Source organism: Dipodomys merriami, unplaced genomic scaffold (assembly GCF_024711535.1).
Source record: "Dipodomys merriami isolate MVZ:Mamm:240054 unplaced genomic scaffold, mDipMer1.0.p SCAF_34, whole genome shotgun sequence".
In the NCBI taxonomy this organism is placed as follows: Eukaryota; Metazoa; Chordata; class Mammalia; order Rodentia; family Heteromyidae; genus Dipodomys; species Dipodomys merriami.
The window spans coordinates 10,692,574-10,714,823 of NW_027204937.1; positions in this window are offsets into that span (position 1 = coordinate 10,692,574).

Consider the following 22,250-nt stretch of genomic DNA (forward strand, 5'->3'; position numbering starts at 1 on the left):
AATAGCCTATGGACACATACAGTGGCTTTGGGATTCAACTTTACTCATATGGCTTCCTCAGATGATTGCAAACATTACATATTAATATAATATGCAAAGCAGCACCAAGAAAAGGGAATGCAGTCTTTTAATATTGAATAACTAGGAACATAATTTAATTAGTTAGTAATGGCTAGGCATTAATTATTCTAATGCAATGGTTTAAGAGATAAATGTAAAGCATCCAGCATATTCTCCATCTTCCCCTCTCCCATTTATCAAAAATAGTCTCCGCTGTTTCTTGCCCTCTTTCGCAATCATGATCTCCTTCCATTTTATCTTTACAGATAATCTCCGGGAAGGGGCAGAGCAGAAGGTGGTATTTATCACAGGACGAGTCCACCCAGGGGAGACTCCTTCTTCCTTTGTATGCCAAGGTGAGTTGAGGATTTCATACAAAATACTCCCACATCCAGCTGGGGCACCAAGATGAACTCTGGGGCAGTGTAGTTACATGCAGAGTCAGTATCTTGGATGGAGATCTAATTCACCTCTTTGAAGAAGTTACTCCTGATCCCTACCAGATTTTGTTTCAATAAATACTTATTGATTAGAAGCAGCTATAGATGAATAGATGGATGGATGGATGGATGGATGGATAAGTGCACAGCTGAGGCTAGATGAAATTTTCTCAGTGTGCTACCTGGAGCATGAGCTATAGTTACCTGCACTTACTTGCTCAACAGTTCCGAGCGACATGAAATCTAGCCCTATGTCAGGGTGTCTGTTAGCTGAAGGGCTGTGAAGTGTGAAAGGAAAGACATCCATTTACACATTCACTCAACAAACAACATTTAAAATACCTACCATGAGCAAGGAAGTGCACTTGACATCAGACAAGCAGAGGCAAATAATACAATCTCTCTGCTCCAGCATATTGCTCTATAATTGTATTTTAAAACTTATAATGACATATTTAATCCACATAAAATGAGTACTTATCATCTCTAGTCATCAATATAAATAGACTCAATAAATAATACAGAAATAGTAATACAGTGAATGCACAAGTACCTATCTATTTAAAAACAAGAATATTATCAAGTTCTTTTAAATTGCTTGTCCCATTTCCTACTTGCCTCCCCTTGAATGTGGTGCTTGATCTTAATCTTTCTCCATGGTTTTACTGTGCATGTAAACACTCCTAGAATGTGATTCTTAAGAAAAATCATTATTTCCCATGCTTTAGGACTTTATGAAAATCCCACAATTCTGTGTTTATTGAGACATACTTTGCCCTCAGTGTCTTTGACAGGAAGAATACTCAGTTGCTTTTGACCACTGTATTATATTCTATGTGTGTCTATAGCTCAATTTACTCACCTAGTCGTCTGATAATAGACAATAAAGTTCTTTTTTTAATGCCAGTACTATTTTATACAGGTTACCTCATATACATATTCACATTCCTTCTTAGAGTATAAAGCCTAAGAGTATAACTGTGGGGTCATGAGATAAGTGCAGCTTCAACATTACCAATTATTGCCAAATTTCTGTATCAACCATCCATCTGCACACGCTGAGTTCCTACTGTCCAAACTTATGCCAATACATTCTTATTTGTACTCAGCTAGTGGGTATATTACACATGGAAAATATCTGATATTATACATGTATCAAGCATTGTTCTAGATGCTTTATGTATTTTATTGATCTTATGAATTTTCTATGCCACAGAAATTAATATTGACTATATTTTTCCCATATGATAAAACTGAAATTTGGACAAACTAAGTAATTTACCTTATTTCAATTTCAAGATGACATAAGGTTGAAGGGAAATGAAAAAGCCCCTGAAAGTTATTTAACTTGAAGGCTGCAATGTGGTATTGTAGAAGTTTCTGGAGATCTGTAGTCAGACAACCTTGAGGTCAAGTACTGTTTGAACTACCTTCTAGCAGTGAGACTTCAGTTTCCTCAAATGTAAACTTAGGATGACAGTGTTCTCTAGGAAAGTTGGTTAGGAAGCTGGCATGAGATGAATGTAAATATATTACCCAAGCCCTGTGCCTGGCACACAGCAGGTACTCGACAGATGCCACCTCCATCCCCACAGGAATCTAAGATGAAGCAGGTAATATGCTTTGCAAACTATCCAGCACCTTGCAAATAAACATGTGTTTCACTTCCCCAGTTCCTAGGCTTCCCAAGCTGTGATTAGGCACAATTGCCTTCCTCTCTGTCTCAGCTGAGGAGACTGAGGTACAGAGAGAGGAAGGGACTTGTCCCAAAGCCCAGCACCTTTTCTGAGGCAGGGCTGGGCTCCAGTTGCTCCCAGCATGTCCTTGTAGCAAACTCTCCCAGGTCCCTCCTGGGTTCACCTACTCCTTTACTTGTAAGCATCTGTTAGTTACTAAACTCGGCAACAGATCTGTTCTCCCAGCTGATTGGATGTAACTGCTTTGTCCTTGTTTACAAAATCATAGTAGCTTTGCCATTAAGATTTGCATCTCTAGGAAGCCATATCCTCATGCTCACTTCCTCCATAGGCAGTAGGCAGAGGGCAGGGTCGCTATGCCATTTTACAGAAATGTGGAGAAGTCGAGTGAATCTCCTTCTGATAACCCTGGAAAAGGGTCTTTGTGTGGTGCTCATTTGAAATATTCAGTGATGTTCACATGTGTACTCACTGGCAAAACCTTTCAGTACCCACTCCCTATCTTTTCAAGATGAATTCCAGAGTTCCCAGTAGGGCTTCAGAGCCAGGAACTGGCTCTTGCCAGGTTCTCTAGCCTCAACCTCTTTACACATCAGACCTACACCATCAGCCTCATAGATTAAATGCTCACCACGGGGCCTTGGCATCTGTGGTCCCCTCTAGTAGGACCTGAGCATACTCCTTGCCAGGTAGCAGCACCTCTCATCCCCCAAGGTTCATTTAAAGTACCTGTACTGTGGCCCATCCTGGCCCACTTTGTCCAACCCTCTGCTTTCTACTTACATTATAGGTCTAAAGATTACCACCATCGATAAAAGACTTTTATTGCCCTGAGTGGTTATGGGATTGATTTTCATTTTTTTCCCTCCCATTCAACTATGAGCTATTTAAGGTCTAGAGACTCACTCTCCAGTGGTCATTTTCTATATCTGTAAAATAAAATTATGGTCTCCATCTTCTGGGGCTCGTGTGTACAACAAAGCCTGTGTTGGCTCTGAACTGCTAAAACTGAATTTTAAAAAAAATAAGCAGGTTATACAGCTAGCAAATGGAAGAGAGGAGCTTTGACCTCAGACCTGGCTAGCCTGAGCATGCTCCTTGATCTGCTTAGGGATGGGAAATGCTAGAAAGCCAAATTTGTACCTGGAAGAATGCAGAGTTCTAGCTACTCCACAACTGATGCACATTTTCCAGATGGAGATGCAGAAGCTCAAGAAAGTAAGGTATCTTCTTCTGTGCCCTACAACTCATTGATGACAGTGGCCCTGGAATCCACGTCTTCCTCTTTCCATGTCTCCTACAAGGCAGTAGATGTATTCTTCCTCGAGGTGGCGTAAAATAGGCATCACTCCCCACTTTTCCGCCTACACAAGATCTCTCATGGAGACAGCCACATCAAACCCCAAATGACATAGTAGGAGGTTCCCCCCACCCCAGTCAGAGCCAACCATGCCCTAGGGATGTAGGCGAGTCTGAGACCTTGAGGGATGATGGCCAAGATTGCCCTGGTTCTGTTAGCTCTTCCCTATTAGCTGGCCCAGTGACCTTGAGCAGGAAGCAGCTATGTGAAGCTGGTTCTCCCCATCTGTCTGGGACCATGGTTCTCACTACCGAGCTGCTAATGCACCTGCTACTGGGAGTAAAGTCACCTCAGTGCAGAGCCCTGAACAGGTGGCATTCACAGTGACAAAGGCTGAACTTCCTGAAGACTTGATGATGAGAGAGAAGACTCCAGGCCATTCCCTTCATGCCAAGCTCCACTAGGGCTTCTGTGAGGCCTACTTCTCTTCATGTCCAGTTCCAATGTGAGCGGACAGGGGAGACCAAGTGTGACACTGTATCTGAGGTCTGATGGCTCTGCTAGGAATGGGATTCAGGTCCTCCATTTACCTGGGGAACACCACAGAACCTCTCCGTGCCTCAGTTCCCTTTACTCCAAAGAGAAATAATGGGCATCTTGTATCACTGTTTGTTGTAAAAAAGTTATTAAGCACTTACCCATATACTGTTTGAGGTGGTGCCTGGAATACAATGAGCACAGGGTGTCTATAGTCAGGGAGACAACGCTAATAGACTATGTTGTCAGTTCTCTGCATGGCTCTTCTAAGGCTCACTGTGAGCCCATACTCAGGTTTGAGCTTCTGGTACTGTGGGTCCCACTCTGCCTCACTGCTTTTTTTTGGCTGGGCCCTCCTCACCTCATGCTGGACATTTGGCCAGAACCAGAGCTAGACCTCAGTCTCTGGCTCCTGGCTCTCACTGACGCTTCCTGGAGCAGTTGGAACACTCTCACCATAAATTCCATTTGCAGAACACCTGGGCCTCTTCACATGTTTGTTTGTGAATTAATGAGACCAACACTCACGGAATACCATGCTCAGGTTGAGAGCAGAAGGTAGTGGTAAGGCTGAGGTGTACAGGTAGATGGGCCTGAGTTTGAGTCCTGCCACTTCTGTCTGCTAGCTGAGGAACCCTTATGTTAGCAAGTCCATTGACTCTCAGCCTGGCTCCTCACTTGCAGAATGGAGCAGCAGTAACTTGCTCAGGAGCTTCCATGGAGCTGAAATCTGCTGAGCTGTGCTCACACTCCTGTGTACATCCACAGGTACCCCAGGCAGTCCCAGACTCTTAGTTCTGCTTTTCAGAAATGTCAACGGGCTCACTGGACATCACTTGGCAAGTTAGTGGTGGCACAGGGGACTGGATCCAGGTGTCTTGACCCTGAGACTGGGCCAAGATGCCCCCACTGCCTACACAATAGGGAGATAAAAAGCCCTCCCTTTCAAGAGGTTCACTCTTCAGGATTAAATTGTGAGGGTAAGAGGAGGAGGAAGGAAATTCATGTATACACATACACATACACATGCACACACACACACAAAACATGATCTCATAATCACCAGTGCTACCAGCCACCAGGACTAAGCAAATACAACCTAGTATATCTGTTTCCTATCAGTCAGGTTTGCCCCTTCCTGCACTTGGCTTTCCTCCTACCTTTGGTCCTCACTCAGGTAGCATCTTCTCTATCTCAGCCTCAAATAGCCTCTCATCATACATGTGGGTATAATGGGTCCTTTCACTGTCCTAGATCACTTCTTTCTTTGAGAAATTGGCAGAACTGGGAGTGGAAGGTGAAGTGTTACACTGTGAGCCTTAAGTTCCTCAGGGCTAGACTCTCTATGATTCCCTGCGTTGAAGTCATTGGGCTGAGGACAGGGCCTGGTGACAGACAGGGGAGGGCCTGGAATAGGTGGTGTCAGCATACCATTCTCTGGGCCCAGGAGAGATCTTGGCTGTCTTGATCCTAGCCTAGCTATTATGTTGCCTTGGAACAGAGAACAGAAACTACTAAGAAGTCTCTAGAGGGAAAATCATGTGGGTACATGCAAATCACTTTGCAAAACATATGCAAATGATCTGATTCTTTCCATCTTGTTTTAATAATAACAACAACAACAACAATGGAGCACTGCTTTGAAGCCAGTAGAACTGAATCTGAGTTACATCTAGGCTCCAGTGAGCCTCTCAGCTAGTGATATCACACCCTGACTTCGTTTCTCTGTCTGTGAAATGGAGCCAATAGCATTGCAAGTCAATCCACTAATAAAATGGCCTTCGTGGATCATTTCTTGTGTATCTATTGAGTACTTGCCATGTGTCAGGCACTGAGAGTAAGGTGGCAGAGATTGTGAACCAATTCTTGCTTTCCAGGAACTCAGGCCCTGGAGGGGAGATAGACATGATAATCACATACAAGCATCAATCTCCCAAACTCAAAGGTTCAGGAGGGGTAATTTTCCTTATTCTTCTGAGCTCCAATTTGAGATCCCCATGGTGCCAGGAGCCAGAAACTTAATCTCAGGCATCTTGCCAAAGGTTATATGATTTTTTTCAGAGGTGGTAGGGGGAGGGTAGTACTGTACTAACTCCCTGGCACATGCTCCATTCTCATGATTCTCCGGGCCTTGGTCACACCAGAGCCTTAGCAGGCTTCCACCTCATCAGTCCGTTTGCTAATGACAATCTGCTTTATATGTGCTGGCTTCTTATCTGTCTACTCCCTACCTCCACCCTAATCCAGCCTTCAAGACGTCCTGTCACTGTATTCCTCCCCTCAAAGCAACCATCCAGGTGGTAGTTAGGAGTCCTCTCTAAAGCTCAGACCTGTGTCTCCCTGGCTTCAAGCCTTGCAGTGATTCCCTCTGTCTTTCATGTTTTCAGCTATACTGTCAAGTCCCTGCTCACTTCTCCCATTCATTTCTCCCACTCCTCTTCCTCCAAGGAAGAGCAACCTATGTACCAGATACTTGGTTTGCATCAGCTCATTTAAATCCTCACAGTAACCCACAGCTAATAATTATTCTCACCTTTTTAACTGGCAAGGAAAACTGAGGAGGTAAGGCCACAACAAAGTCAGTGAGTCCTGAGGAGGAGAGTTTACTTTATGTCTGTACTTTTCACCTTGAAGCTATGTACCTGCAATTGAATGTTTACCTTCTTTCCCACCACCAAACTTCTGTATAAGAATTCCCCTGCCTGTGTACCTTCCTGGCACCTTTCATCTGGCTTGTTCATCCTCCTTCTCCAGGACCCCTCCTTAACCTCTAAAGCCCTTTCTAATTTCTAATATTCTATGCAGTGTCCATCAGACCTTTGGCCAGTCAATAAGGAGATGACAGGAGCATCTTCTTCATCTTAGAATGTCCATCACTGGCCCTGCCAAGGGTATTTGTAGACTGATTTGTCGATTTCACTAACTACAGACTTGGTCAAGCTTGAGTGAGTTCTGGGACTGATCCATCAATAGGCATTTATTAAGGACCTGCTGTGGGCCCAGTCCTGAAATAACAATAATGAATACCAGGTTCCATTGTGGTTGGCCTGGTGAGATTCATTCTGGCCAGCTGGAGGTTCACACTGGGCAAGAATCCCTGCCACTCAGCTTTAATTTCAAATCTTCCAGCACTTTACTTTCTCCACCTAGCCTCTCTAGTCTACAGCTTTCCCATTTCTGTTCTCCCCTCCATCTTTCTGATTAAATCTGCCCAAAGGAAAGGACCTGGTAAACTCGTTCAGCACAGAACAAGGACTGATGTCAAGGGAGCACATTTTGGCACCCAGCAGGAAGATTACTCTCCTTATCTAACGGACCAGGATTTATCCACTTTGGGGAAAAGGAATAAAACTAATGGAATCATTTGATGTCAGTGTCAGATGCCTCCTTAGGATTTCCTCAGCTCTTTCTCCTAATTGTAGGGAAAGTATGCCCGGAAGGTTCCTATAGCTCACCCAAAACTAGGTCCTACGTGTGTGCTATGAGGAGATCTAAGTTGAGCCCAAATCTTCTTTCCCAGATGCGCAACATTCTTCCAGGTTCAGTAGCACCCTTCTGTCAAGATGAAAAAAATGCTCAGTGAAAGCTAGCAAGCCATACATCCAGCTAACAATCAATCAAGGTTCAAATACAATTCCTTGATTCATTCTTCTCCCTGAGTTCCTCTGCTTCCTTGTCCCATGCAGTGCTTTCCATCCACATTCAGCCAGTTATGGCATGGTCCCCACTCTTGCTTTCTCCCACTTTCTTCCTTCTACTCCTTTTTCTCAACTTACTACCTCTACTACTACTTCTCAACTTACTTCCTCTACTACCGAAAATAAATCAATAAGGGAAGATCCTCTGATATTCTGATCACTGGCAATGATTTCTGTTGGATCTAACCTCAAGCCAACAGATGAGTCTGAAACTTCCCCTTCTCTTTTCCCTTACCCACCTCAGGGAGGGAGCTCTGGGCTGCTACAGCCTCTGGTCTGGCTTTGTTTTTTCTTTCTTTTATTAGCTGCCTAATTGGCAGCCCAATTAATCTGTTCATCTGTGAAGGAGGATGGATCATGACAAGCTACTCCATTTCCAGAAGCCATTCTCAGAGGCAGCATGTCCAGATCCTGAACACAGACTGGTTCCTTGATAGAGGGCCACCCCGGGAGCTGGGGTCAATTAGTAAACAGATTAAGCAATTATTAGCCCCTAACAAGGGTGCCTGGCATCATTACTCTGCCTGTTTACTGGCAAACTGCAACTTTAATATGAGGACCAACAAATAAATTAGGGCATCTGGTCCACTGTTGCATTGACTGGGAAGTAAATGCTGTCCAACTGGCTCTGGATTGCTGATGGATTCTCAGCTTGGAATAATAAAAAGCTTGAGATGTCCCTCACTGGTCACAGCAGCTTTGGAATATGTTCTGGGGTGACTGGTCATTCCAAGAGCTTAGTGCCTGCTGCTGGGCATGTGGATTGCTCTTAGTTACCCTACTGGCTTTCTTCCGCCTGTCTTTCAAGACCTGTCAGGGCACAGTTCAAATATTCCCTCTCCCCCAGGCCTTTCTTGGTCTCCCTAACAGGGAATGGGACCCCTTTGTATTTTTAGGGACTCTCCTCTCACTTTCTTGCATTACATTCTTCTCATGAACTGTTAGAGCAGCATTTTAACTATTTATTCAGATCTCCAATGAAGAAATGGAAATGTGGAACAGAGGGGAGGCTCCAAAGCTCAGAGCTGTTGATTTTCCCACCCCCTGTGCTCTTGATAGGTGCAAGCCCCATCATCAGAGGGTACTAAAGAAGGAGTGACATGGTGAGCTTTGGACTTCTCAGGGTGGCCCTCTGGTTTCATGGATAAGAACACCTTGCAGAGGTTGTTGGGCCTTCCAAAGCACAGCTCAAATGTCATCTTTTTCTTGGAGCCCTCCTCATCTGTCCTTTCCAGCAGGAGGTGCTTTCCCCAGTTCCTGTCTCTGGGCCTCAGGGATGTGTTTTGAAATGTCTTTCTCCTGGGTGGGGCGGGGGGGGGGGGAGATATACTGGGAAGATACACTGGGAATCATCTCTTCCATAGCCACACAGCCACTGCAGCAGATAACAACAAAGGCCAGTAGTCACCTGTTGAGCTCTTATTGTTTTCCAAGCTGAGAAAAATGTGCTTCCTCCTTGAAACACTTTGAAGTTAACACTGACTATTCTCTCCCTAGGGATCATTGACTTCCTTGTGAGCCAGCACCCAGTTGCCCGTGCTCTTCGAGAACACCTGGTCTTCAAGATTGCACCAATGCTCAACCCTGATGGAGTCTACCTGGGCAATTACAGGTGAGGGAGTGAGGAGAATGCTGAGAAGCAGGTGGTCACAGGATAGAAGGTTGGAAGCAAGCATAAAAAGAGGATAAACTTAGAGAAAAAAATTGTTGTTCTTCACCTTGGTTCTTGAGAGTATGTCTGATGAGCCCTGGCTATTTCTGCAGAGCCACTGTTGGGGTTTCATGGACAGCTCAGGAATCAGGGATCAGGGGAACTAGTATCAGTCTTAACACCTACTTCCTATGTAAGCTCAGTGAATTCACTTTCCCTCTCTGATGATCACAGTTTCTCTTGGGTATTGGGCATAATAATAACTTCCTGGTACAGGACAGTGGTGAATATCAGAAGAAATCGTGGGATGAATTGAGTCTTGTAGAATCTCATAGGGGTTATAATGATTGCTCCTTTGTTGCAGTATTGCTCCTTGGAGATCATTAGTGAAGGACAGCAGCATGACCAGACCATGTGAACTGTCACTCTTTAATGTGACCATACCAGCCAACCCCATTCTGACTCATGCCTGGATAGTTTCTCCTATATTAGCACCATCAGTTAACACTTAAAATTTCACAAGGGTTACATTACCCTTGTGCAGATGGCCCTCTGCCAACACTTGCCTCATTTCTTTTTTTTTCATCTAACTAACCCTTTTGGGAACTTAGGTTATGTCCTACCAAGCCCTAAACAGAATTGGCCACTCCCTTTCCTGGGTTCCCTGATTATTGAGTGTGCTTTCCTATTACCTTATAGCCCAGTAGAATTCAAGCCACCACAGAACATGGATTGAATCTCAATGGTCTTTGAATTCCTAATGTCTAACAAAGGGATCAGCATGCTTATAAGTTAACAAAAGAGGTGATTTTTACTGATGAGAAAACAGGCCTGAAGATGAGAAGGTCATGGGTGGCACTCACATTAAACCAGATCTGACACCTGGCAGGGCCCATTTTACACAGAGTTGGCTTATTACTTTCCAAAACCATGGAAACTGAGTCCAGAAGGGATTGCTAATGCCCCTGGGTATAAGTTAAGAAAAAAGCCCATGGGAGGCATGAAACCTTCATGAAAGAAAATTTTTTACTTCCTCTCTTAATTGGCCAAAGTGATGGCTCATTAGCATTTGCAAGTTTTTTGACTTGTTGCAGGCCTGAGAACAAAGCCTTCCCACCACCCCTAGGCAGGAAGTGCTACTAGTGGTGATGGTGGGGGAATGACCATTTGATTTATGTTAATGTTTCTGTTTAATTACACAAGCAGCAGTGGTGAACGCGAGGTCAGTGCTGACATCCCACACACTTACTTATGTCATCATTTGTGGTCCAGAGAAGGACTAGCTAGAAATAGGTCTATGACCTTGGCAAAAATGACTGGCCTTCAGATAATCAGAGGAGAGGGGCTAGATGCTTTCTACGTGTCCTCAAGCTTCAGATTTTGTGATGGGGAGGAAGAGATATTTCAGGATTTTAAAATCCCCAACCCTGAGAAATAGTTTCATAGTGAAATTCAAGCTCTATGCTACTCCTACTGAGAAAATGTGATTCTTTCTCATTATGAGAGTTGGAGAAAGTCTCTAGCCACAGGCATTAATCCTGTTGCTAAAACTGTTCTGAATAGCAACAAAGAGCCCATCGATCAGGAGAATTTACTGCTACAGCTTTGGAGAGTCTGAAAAATAATAATAGAAACTCAGAATGGAGAGCTTCAAGCTGCCCTATTGGTCCCATAGGCCAGCCCCTCCCAGAGCCACCCTGTTGTCTACAGCACTGTTTCCAGGGTTTGATGAGACTTGCCAGGTGGGGGAGAATTCAGAGTGCAAGTAAGTTTGGAAATTTTTAAGTTAAACAAACCTTTTTACAATAAGACCTTCCAGAATTTTGAATATAAGCACCTCAAGTCTCAAAAGAGAAATATAGTGCTCAGTGTTTCTCAAAGGTTAGTGTCATGATCCACACATATTAGGCTTATAGAACAGATTTTGAGAAGTGCCACTCTAAGAAGTCTGCTCGCTGACCCAATAATGGCCTTTTGAGCTCCTACACATATTTTATTTAATATTATTTCACTACAAATCTAGAGGACATTCCCACTGCCAGGGCTGGACATGCCAAAAACTGAAAGTACAAGGCCCAAAGCAACAATCAGAGAGAGACTCTGCGCTCCTAAATACTGCCTTTGCTTTACAGTTAAGGTTTCTCAGTTTACAGATAATAAAATCCACTTTTAGTAGGAAAGGTGGAAAGAATGAAGAAAAGAACAAGGAGGGAAGGAGAAAGGGAGAGAGGAAGAGAAGGAAAAAAAGGAAGGAAGGAAGGAATAGTAAGTTTCTCATAATTCTAAGGCAGTAAATGAATCCAGACCTCACATGAACTGATCAGATCTCTGGATACAGGCCAGAACGCAGACAGCCATGTCTCTACTTTCCACTCATGCCCTCTGACTTTCATTCTCTTGATATCTCCCTCTGGATGCGCAGTCCCTCAGAACAGGTCAAGAATCTGTCTCAGGTTTGTGCCCTGTGAGGAGAGGGCAGGAATGCAGTTCTGTCTGAGTGAGGCCCTGCTCCTCCCTGTTGTCCTCCAGTCCCACAGCCAGGGCTATGCATGCCAAGCACTGAAAGTCTGAGAAGTCAAGCCTGCCCCAAGGAGCCTCATGGGCTTGGAGGGGCAGTGTACTGGCTGGGTCCATGGGCTATGGAGTTAGTGGCTATGAACAGGGGATTTCAAGTTCTGCTCTCCTACCTCCTATATGACATTGTGATCAATGGCATGGCCTCACAAGACTCTTCTCATCTGCAAGCGAGGATGCTAAAGAATTGTAAGGTTTTTGGAGATAATGAATTTAAAGCACAATGTTAGATATATTGTAAGTTCCAAATATAAATGCATTTTTCCTCCTTCCTCTTTTCCTACTTTTTCCACATTAGAGAAGCATGCAATTACAAAAGTATGAGACTCTATCTGAAAAATCAAATGAAGATCAAAAAGTACAGGGGCATGGTTCAAGTGGTAGAACACTTGAGCCTCCTTTAAATAACAACAACAACAATAATAATAACATGAAGCATGCAATCCAATTTAGGAAAAAATTAGAGAGATTTCAGCTAAGCTTATATTTAATAATATAATATGTAGGATATGGCTTTAATAGTTAAATAGAGAAGATGTACTCCAGCATTTAATAGTAATATATGTATATTCTACCATGACAGAAAATGCACCTTATGTGAGTGTAGCAGCTTTTATTAACTAGACCACTGTGTATGGTACTAGGCTGTGGCTATACTAAGAGTATATAAAACCTATAACTAAAGTTTACAGCAACAATATATAGCAGCTATATTATACCCTACAGTAGCCATCTATCACAATTTATTAGATGATATGCCAGTACTTACACTATTTATGCTATAGAGACACAGGGAAACAATGCATTCTATTTTTTTCTATACTCTGATCATACTCACCTTTTCCTACTTTGGGTCTTAGATTTAATGCTAATCTACAGAAAGTTTTCCCCAGCACCTATGATGTAAAGTTGGCCTCTCCTATACTCCTTCATAGTACTTGGTATTGCCCTTTTGTAGTCCTTGGACTGTTTATAATCATTTGAATATGTGTGACAGTTTGTTTAATTTTTTTCTCTATTCTATAATATAAGCTCCTTAGTCGTGATTTTGCCTTATTCTCTACATTCTCAGCACCTGACACATAATGTGCCTTTGATATGTATTTTTTTCTGAATGAATAAGTGAAGTAAATAGCAGGCTTTAGCGATTGTGCATGTCACAAAGCTATATTCCCCAGAGAAGGGTACATATCTGCCTTCAACCTTTATATTTCTTCACCTGCATGGCCTCCTAACCCCAAATGTTTTCACTGTGTATCATCGTGACATGAATTGTTACACTGCTATAATTTCACATAATGAGCTGTTCTTATGATTTAATAAACACTGGATTTTCAGCCAAACCTTGTCATTGTACAGGGCATTTTACATTTAAAGGCACTGAAAACTATATTTGATCATTCCAACAACTGTTTTTTTTAATTTAAATTTTATTGTAAAGGTGATGTACAGAGGAGTTACTATTACATAAGTGAGATAATGAGTACATTTCTTTTTTTTAATACAGTTTTTTTTATTGTAAAGATACTATACAGAGGGTTACAGTTACATGAGTGAGGTAATGAGTACACTTCCTCTTGAACATTGTTACCCCCTCCATTGTTTTCCCCCTACCATCCCCTCCCTCCCTCCCTTCCCCAAGGTTCTTTTTTTTTTTTGATAGTACATTTCTTTTTGAATAATGTTACTCCCTCCCTCATTTTCTCCCCACTCCCAACTCCCCTCCCTTCAAGTTGTAAAGTTCATTTCAACATAATGTAGTGCATATCACTGTTGAATTACTTCACCCTTTGTCCCACCATTTCTATGATCCTCATTCCTTTCACCAACTCAGATAAACTTATATACAAGACAAAGGGTACAGAAATTTTAAAAAAGACAATGACAACAGGGAGTAAACCAAAGGAAAAAGAAAGAAAGAAAAAAGAACTAACTGCAAACAGTACAGTAAAAAAAACAAACAAACAAACAAAAAAAAACCCATCTTGTGACTCACGCCTGTGACTCATGCCTGTAATCCTAGCTATTCAGGAGGCTGAGATCTGAGGATCCTGATTCAAAGCCAGCCCGGGCAAGAAAGTCTGTGAGACTCTTACCTCCAACTAACCACCAGAAAACCAGAATTGGCACTGTGGCTCAAGTGGTAGAGCGCTTGCCTTGAGCTGAAGAGCTGAGGGACAGAAAGCTCCAGGCCGAGTTCAAGCCCCATTACTGGGGGTGTGGGGGTGGGGGGAAACCCTCTTGTTTCCATTTCTTGTAGTTCATTTTGATAAGCATCATTTTATATGGTCATATGCACATAGATATTGAGCCATTGTGATTCTCTCCTAAGAATATCCTCTTTTGTTCTCAGTGTGCAATGCTTAGAGTGCTATTTAATTAGTCATGTCCAAGTGTCACTATTTTTGTCTTTTACAATTCATTGGATTAACTTAGAGATTTATAGACATATTCTAGTTATTACCAATGAGGGAAACCATGCCTCCTACCTTTCTTGGGGTCTGGCTTATTTCACTGAATACGATTTTTTCCAAGTCTTTCCATTTCTTTACAAATGAGGCAATGTCATTCTTTCTGATGGAAGCATAGAATTCCATTGTGTATGTAAGCCACATTTTCTTGATCCATTCAGCCACTGAGGGGCTGATTCCATATCTTCACTATGGTAAATAATGCTGCAATGAACATGGTTGTGCTGGTATCATTAGTGCAGACTGGTTTGTGATTATTTGGATAAATGCCCAGGAGTGTTGGGTCCTAGGGAGGCTCTATGTTTAGTCTTCTGAGGAACCCCCATACTGCTTTCCAGAGTGGTTGAACAAGTTTACATTCCCATCAACAGTGTAGTAGTGTCTCCTTTAGGCCACATCCTGGCCAGCATCTGTTATTATTTGTTTTCTTGATGATGGCCATTCTAACTGGGGCAAGGTGGAATCTCAATATTGTTTTGATTTGCATTTCTTTTATGGCCAGAGATGTTGAATATTTTCTTCTATTAGCTATTTTTATTTCTTCTTTGGAGAAGTCTCTCTTTAAGTCTTTAGCCCACATATTGATGAGGTTGTTGTTTCTTTGAGGATTTGTTTTGGGGGGATTTCATTTTTTGAGCTCTAAGTATATTTTAGATATGAGGCCCTTGTCTGATGCATAGCTCCCAATGTAAAGATGTAAAGAGATGTAAAGAGATGTAAAGATGTAAATGATGTAAAGAGCTCCCAATCTGTGTGGGCTTTCTATTTATCCTGCTAGCTATGTCCTTTGCCATGCAGAATGTCTTCTGTTTAATGCAATCCAACTTACCCAGCCTTTCTTTGATTTGTGTTTCTAGATCTTTACTTAGGGAGTTTAAATCTGTGCCAAGGAGCCCTAGTTCTTCCCCTACTCTTATCCCTTTTCAGGATATTTGGTCTTATGTTGAGATCTTTGATCTATTTGGAATTGATTTTGGTGCAGGGTGATATATAAGGATCAAACTTCAGTTTTCTACATGTGTATAGCCAGCTTCTGCCAGCACCATTTGTTGAAGAGGCTGTCTTTCTTCTATTCTGTGTTTTTGGCTCCTTTATCAAAGATTTGGTGGCTATAGGCTGTGAGTTCATTTCTGAGTCTTTGATTCTATTCCGTTGGTCCTCAGGCCTGTTTATGTGCCAGTACCAAGCTGTTTTTATAACTACAGCTTTGTAATAGAGTTTGAAGTTTGGTATTGATATTCCTCTGGTGCTGTTCTTCCTGTTAAAGACTGATTTTGCTATTCAGGCTCTTCTATTATTCTATATGAATTTTTGGATTGCTTCTTCTATATCATTGAAGAATGTTGGTGGAATTTTGATGGGTATTGCTTTGACTTTGTAGATAGCTTTGGGCAGTATTGCCATTTTCATGTTAATCCTCCCAATCCAGGAGCATGGGAGATTTTTTTCTACTTCCTTAAGTCTGCTTTAATTTCCTTCTTCAGGTTTTTAAAAGTTTTCATTATAGAAGTCCTTCACATCTTTGATTAATTCCCAGGGTTTTTGGTGTGTGTGTGTGTGTGTGTGTGTGTGTGTGTGTGTGTGTGTGTGTGTGTGTGTGTGTGTGTGTGTGTGTGTCTGTGTCTGTGTCTGTGTCTGTGTCCGTGTGTTTGTGTGCGCGCACCTGTGCGTGTGTTTTGAGGCTACTATAAAATGAGTTGATTTCCTGATTTCAGCCTCACTCTTCTCATTGTTGGCATACAGAAAAGCTACTGAGTTTTATAGGTTAACTTTACACCTGCTACTTTGCCAAAGTTTCAGATCCATTTAAGTAGCTTGGGAGAGGAACCTATGGGGTTCTTTCAATACAGGATCATGTCATCTGAGAAGAGGGAGACTTTTTCTTCTTCTTTCCCTATCTGGATCCCCTTTATGTTTGTCTCTTGCCTTATTGCTCTAGCTAGGAATTCCAACACTATATTGAAGAGGAGTGGAGAGGGCAGACATCCTTGTCTCATTCCTGATTAAGTATAATGCTGGCTGTAGGTTTGTCATATACAGCCTTTATTATATTGAGGAATGTTCCATGAATTCCTAGCTTCTCCAGAGCTTTTATCATAAAGGTCTGTTGGATCTTGTCAAATGCTTATTGTGCATCTATTGAGATGATTATGTGATTTTTGTCCTTGCTCCTGTTGATGTGTTGAATTATATTAATTGACTTGTGTATATTGAACCAGCTTTGCATCCCTGGAATGAATCCTGTTTGATCATAGTGTATGACTTTTTTGATTAGTTGTTGAATTCAGTTGGCCATTTTATTGAGAACTTTTACATCAATATTCAGCAAAGAAATGGGTCTATAGTTCTCTTTCTTTGATGAGTTCCTACCTGGTTTGGGGATGAGGGTTCTGCTGGCTTCATCGAATGAGTTTGGTAGTGATCTTTCACTTTCAATTTCATTGAAGAGTTTGAGGAGTACTGGAGTGAGTTCTTATAGAACTCACTTCCCTTGTAGAATTTGGCTGTGACTCCATCTGGTCTGGGGTTTTCTTGGATGGGAGGTCTTTTATTGCCATTTCTCTTTCATTACTTGTTATGGGCCTATTTAGTAGGATTAAATCTTCTTAGTTTAGTTTGAGTATACAGTATCAGTATTTGCTAGGAATTCTTCCATTTCTTCCAGATTCTCCAATTCATTCCAACAACTCCTTGAGAAAGGAAAGCAAGTAGTAAGTATTAAACAACCTCATTCTCCCAAATCTTCCTGTTGTGCTTGGATAAGACATACTTCTCCCAAGCCCCAGTTCCCCCAAACCCCCCACCCTCTTGGAAGGGTAAACTGTGGTAAACGCATCTTTCATCACTTAATGGAAGCGGTATGGGAGAGGCTCTCAAAAACAGCATGACTACAATATAAACAAACTCTGAGGACATTGTGCTAAGTGAAATAAGCCAGTCGCAAAAGGACAAATACTATATGAGGTACTTAACGTCATCAACTAATTAAATCCAGAGACAGGATAGAATGATAGTTGCTAAAGGCAAGAAGACAGGAGACAATGGAAAACTATTTAATGAGTATAATGTACATAGAGGGCTAAGGGGTATAGAGTACATTTCAGAGGTGGATGTATTGAATGCCATTGAACACTTACAGAGGATTAAAATGTAAATTTTATGTTAGGTTCTATATTTCCACATTAAAAAGGCAAAAAGGACAGGCACCCATGGCTCATGCCTATAATCCCAATTACTCAGGAGACTGAGATCTGAGGATCACGGTTCAAAACCATCCAGGGCAAGAAAGTCCATGACACTCTTATCTCCAGTTAACCTCCAGAAAACAGAAAACTTTGAGCTGTGGCTCCAAGTAGTGGAGTGCTAGCCTTGGATGCAAAAGCTCAGGGCTAACACCCAGGCTCTGAGTTCAAGCCCCGTGACTGACAAAAATAAATAAATAAAATAAAAGGAAAGAAGAAAAAGAATGGCATAATCATCAGTTTTGCAATGTATGGCTTTTCAAAAACTTCCAGGGTATCTGGGACCTCAGGTCCTAAGGGATGGATACTGCACCTTCAAGCGCAAGGCAATCCTAGTTGGAAAAGCCAATGAGGTATAGGGTAAAGGGTAAATGAGCTTAGAATTTGTTAGCAATTCCCGTAGCCATGCACACACATTGCATACTCTCTGCACCACCTCCTCCTCTGCCTTTTTTTGCAGAGAAGACAGCCCCACCCCCTGCACCCCTACTGTGTTTGCCAAGCATTTGAGCATTTGTAATGCACAAGTTCCCTTGCATTTGAAAAACAGACTTTCCATCTCCATATGACAATATGAAATTCTGTGTTGGGTTTGCATTTCTTAATTAGGTGCTTGTCATTGTGTATTCCATAGAGCCAAGTATAAGTAAACAGTCATAGACCTTTGAATAAATTTATTGGTTTTATTTATGTTTCTGGGCATAAAAATCTATAATTACCAGGTACAGCCTCAGTATAACTGGTATTTAATGACAATTACTTTTTGTTACCATAGAAATGAGTCCAAAGTAGTTACCCATAATTTCTCATTTCCCAAACCTCACACATGCTGAATTGCAATATTACCATAGTAATTGCCTATTAGTCATCATAAAATACGCAGTTACCCAAAAGATAGCAGGAGGCTGTGAAATTTCTCATCTTCAGAAAACCCTGGTGCTTCTTGGGAGTGTGGAAGTGGGGGGAGGAGCAGACCCTCTTGGTCTGTTCAGTGATGCAGAAATGATTCCTCTTTATGACCCAGCACTGCATGCTCCATGGTGGAGTCTGTACAATCTACAGACACTCGCTGTCATTATGTCTCTTGACCCTAGCAATTTTTATATAGCAAAGGATGCTTCTGGGTGGTCAATTCAATTTAACTAAGGTTTGTGGAGGACCAGCTGGGTGTCAAACCTTGAGCTGGACTTTGAGGAAACAGAAGGAAATCAGAAGCAGTCCTTGCCAGGACAAAGCCCAATGCCTGTGAGAAGTAAACACCTACTCACTGTGCATGGTATGCCTCATGTCACCTGATCCTCACCAGGCCCTCTGGTAGAGGTGTTATGATGGCCCAGTCTTAAATAGAGAAGGGAAGGGAGGCTCAAAGTACCAAATATCTTACCCCGGCTTCCCTGGTATGATGGGGCAAGTGGTTTCATGGCCTGTGACATGAAAACTGACCCTCGTGCTACACCATCTCCTGGTGCACAGTACCTCCTTCTAATGGGAAGAGACGTGGGTGGATTTTAAAATATCTAGACTCTATATTCTTTACCTTATATATGGTATATACACGTGCACATCTGAGGGAAGCTGGGAGGAGGGCACAGAATCAGAGGAAACCAGGTGAAAAAAAATCCAGCAAAGGGGCCCATCAGCTGTACTGGACATTGATGAAAGTGAACTAAGCAACTCAAGGGCAGTGATGGGAGGGGGGAATGAAAGAAAGAGCAAACAGCTGATACTCAGCAAAAGGAAAGCAATGGACATACCACCCAATCTGGAAGAAATAGTTATATTGTTAATGTTTATAGAGTTCATAAGCTTTGTAGATTAGAATGATGATGATTATCACTGCGAAGGTTACAATGTGTTTGAGACATTAGCTAAGTATAACTAATGCCACATACTGTGAAATGCATGTAGTTACTTAATCTCAAAGAAATCTTTGGGGAAAAAAACTACAAAAAAGTATGGCACATCTGTAAGTGTACATCAGTCATAAAAAGGAACTAAAGAGTATAGAGAAATGCTACTGACCATTGTAGAGGGTTTAATACCAGAGCACTCATTTCTAATACACACTCACATACGCACACATGTACACACACACACACACATTCTACAGGTGGTCTATTGTTTTTCATCTCAGCATCCAAGAGGGAACCATTTGAAGCTGTCCAAATAGAAGAGAACATAAAATCAGCTATATAAAATATAAAATACATGTTAATATTCTATTTGTTCTATGACAACATAACAACAGCATGATTTTGTCAAACTAGAAAGGCAAACAAAGGTCCGCAGCAAGAGATCCACCAGCCTCATCTCATACTACCTCCTTCTCTACCAGTGACTTTTCACTGCCAGGGTTCTGGTCACAGCGTCATGGACAGAGATCTGATCCAGTGCTCTGATCCTTAAGGCAACATACTTGAAGTCTTGTCATTCCCCCTCTACTTGTCAGCTTCCTGATATGGGTTGTTTCCTCCCTCCCAAGATATCATGATGTATGCACGTGACCTCTAGCTGTTAGAAAGGACTTCATCCTCAGGCTAAACTGCCAGCTTATAACCTTGCCTCTGCTCTCCAAAAGCTTGCTAGATCTAGCTCATCTATTACTTGGCAGCTAATCAGCTGTTTGAAGTAAAGAATTGAGCCTCCTCATTTTTTTTTCCAATAGTAGGGCTTTAACTCAGGACTCCTCACTCTTGATTGGCATTTTCATTTAAGGCTGGTGCTCTACACTTGAGTCATACCTCCTCCCTTGGCTTTTGAGCCTCATAGACTTTCCTGTCTGGGCTGGCTTTGAACTGTCATCCTCAGATCTCAGTCTCTTGAGTAGTTAGAATTACAGGCATAAGGCACCAGCACCGTGGCTAGCATTCTCATTCTTTTCCAGTCTGCATTTCCCTTGACCCCCCTCTATCTCCAGACTGGACACCCCCAAAATTTCAATGTTTTGCCTATAAACTCACACTTGATTTTCTCCCTGTCCTTCCTGCTGTCCTCCAAACATGCTCTAAATGTTTATCACTGTTTGTCGTTGAGGTGTGGTGTCTGGGACTGAGCCAGAACGATGACAGTGACGATAGCTAACATCTACTGAGCCTTCTTGCCTTGGTACTGTTCCAGGCATTTGGCATGTATTGTTTCCTTCAATTTTTAGCACAAATGGATCATAGTTGTCATTCCACTGAAGGAGAAACTGAGGCACCAGTAATTGACACTCCCCCCATGAGGTGGCTTTCTCCTGTTTTCACTGGAGTGGGAAGAGACCATCAGGAGCTTCATTGTGGGAGCCATAGTCCTTATAATGAAGCCCACAAGCACTTGGCTGTCTGACATTGAACTCTGTCTAGATCCTTACCTAAATCTTTCTGCTTGTATTTCTGCTAAGTCACAACTCCTGAACATCTCTCAGATCCTTACCCGAAGCCTGTGGCACAGGCAGAGCAAGAATCACTCTCCTTCTAGAGTCTAGCCACAGAGAGGGTAAGTTACTTGTTCAAGGTCACACAGCAAGTGAGCCACACACATAGTCCAGATGCAGTCTGAATGACGGCAGAGGCCAGCCTGACCACTCGGAGAGTGACAGCCTCCCCTCCCAGAGAGTCTCCTACTTTACATAACCCAAGTGATGTTTCTACAGAGGCTGAAAGGACATTGGGGCTGGCATTGTAACCAGGTGTCTAACCCACAAGTGCACACCATCAAAACCAATTATTCAAATGAGCTTCTCAGCCAGGTTCCTCCAGAAGGCCAGATGGCAGGATGTCTGCGGAAGCAGCTCCCAGGCTCCGGCCCTGCAAGCGGCTAAATCACATTGCAAAGTTAGAGTTGATAGCAAGTTGATTTTAATAATTGATTCTACATCGAAGACAGGCCTTCAAGGAGGTAGTAACGCAGCATTTGTATCTGGGCACTCTAGAGAAACAAAAATATATGAATGAAGTTCTTCATTCATCATTTCCCATCTTAGTTCCTCAACTGCTGCTTGCCTCTTACCAGTTCTAGCTGGAAAATCCTTCTGAGGCTCCCAGTTGGCTGCCAGAAGGACCTGTGCTGCTTAGCATGGGACTCAAGGCCTGCACGGTGTTGCTAAGCATACTTTCCAGCTTCGTCTGCCACTGGCCACTTCCATACCCCCTACCTGCCCACTCCAAACCGGGCTGCCCTTGCTCACATCACTCCATTGTTGCCATTCTGCCTCGACTGTAGAAGCCTAACAACTTTTAATTGTTTTCTTCTTTTGGGGGGGGTCCGGTCGTGGGGCCTGAACTCTGGGCCTGGGCACTGTCCCTCAGCTCTTCAGCTCAAGGCTAGTGCTCTACCACTTGAGCCACAGCTCCACTTCTGGCTTTTTTCTTTTTGCTTATGTGGTGCTAAGGAATCGAACCCAGGGCCTCATGCATGCAAGGTAAGTGCTCTACCACTGAGCCACCTTCCCAGCCCCTTTTAATTGTTTATTAAATGTTTATTTTCTCTGCCTGCCTTCTACCCTCCCACTCTCGGTCCTTTCCTTCTTCTCCTTCTTTCCTTCTTTCTTTCCCACCTATGCACTCTCCCTCTCTCTCCCTCAAATATTGATCCACACA